A 1452-nucleotide genomic window follows, 5' to 3' on the forward strand; every position below is an offset into this window, starting at 1 on the left:
ACACATTTGTAAAATTTGAAACGAACAGATGAAATAAGATTGCTGTTCTACTAATTAGGAAAAGTCATTTGATCAGAAAATTTAAGCCCTTTTTGAATCATTCAGCGTCACTTTGCTCTATCCCCATTGAATTTATTTTTCAACGCTAATTGAGCTTCCTGTTGCTAAGCAAGGAGCCCCAGATTGCCAGTCCTCGACCTCCTTGAAGCCCTGGTGAATCTAATCCATGAAATGTATGTCCCCTCTGGTTCTTCCACACTCATTTATATTTACCCAATGCCTTTCTAGAGATATCAGTCAATGGCTTCTCACTTCTGTGAACATGAGTGATTTAAAGCCATGTGTTCTAACCTTTTTTCCCCTACTACAGGCTGCTCTCCTCTGATTCAGTTTGCCCTGATAGCCTTCTTTATCCCACAAGGGTAGTTTTCTTTTTTCACATCCATTGAGTTCTCTATTCCCATCTAGAGTTACTTTTTTCCCCCTTGACAACAGTTGCTAGGTAGGATGCAATTTCATCTCTCACTGCAAGAAGGGTCAGTGGCAAACCAATAATCTAAAAATAACTTGTAAAAGTAAAAATAAAAAGACAATAGAAGTATTTTTCTTTAAAATCTGGGAGAAGCAAAAGAAATTTTGGTGAAATTCTGCACATTGCCAAACTAGTCAGTCACTCAGTCACTTCAGTCAAAAAAATCAAATCATTTGTTTGGCCTTTTTGAGATAGAAGGGTTGGTTGATTCATATTCAAATTTAGCAGCTTGTTTTTGCATGATGTAGATGCACTCTATATCATAGAAATATATATTTTGCTTGAGCACAGAAGCATTTATGATCTCATTGCTGATCAGAAACATCTGAGAGTTAATTTAAAAAAAAATCCCTCTTTCAAATTAACTCTCTTCTTCCATGGAGCAAAAGATTGTTAACCTCAGAAACAACAGGAAACATGGTTTTCTTCAATAAACCCAGTTAAAAGTTTTTCCTATCTTTACCAACTATATCAAATATTAAAAGAATCTCCCTTTCTCCCTCCTTTTCTCCCCACCTTCTCCTTCTTTCTTCAAATGGATAATGGTGTACTTCATATATATGAGTGTGGGATGAATGATGCATGATAAAGGGGGCTTTTTGAACAAATGAAAATATATACTGTTTGCTTCTTGTCAGCTAAGATAACTTTTGATTGATGGCCAAGTTAAAACCATATTAAGAAATATGTATTCCTGCCCTTCAGGCTTCTCTTTCTCACTATCACTGAGTTATAAAGAAGATTGTCTTAGTTCTGAAGGGTGGGGATATTCTTTCCCCCTAACTCTAAGATGAAAGTAGTGCCTCATAGCCTCCTATGCAAGCTACAATGGACATGGGAAATCCTGGGTTTTTTTCCTTTATTTTCATACAGTTTTGTAAGATTTTGAAAGATGACTTGTATCTTCTCCCCTTTTCCTA

The sequence above is a fragment of the Trichosurus vulpecula genome, chromosome 5, assembly GCF_011100635.1.
Source record: "Trichosurus vulpecula isolate mTriVul1 chromosome 5, mTriVul1.pri, whole genome shotgun sequence".
Taxonomy (NCBI): domain Eukaryota; kingdom Metazoa; phylum Chordata; class Mammalia; order Diprotodontia; family Phalangeridae; genus Trichosurus; species Trichosurus vulpecula.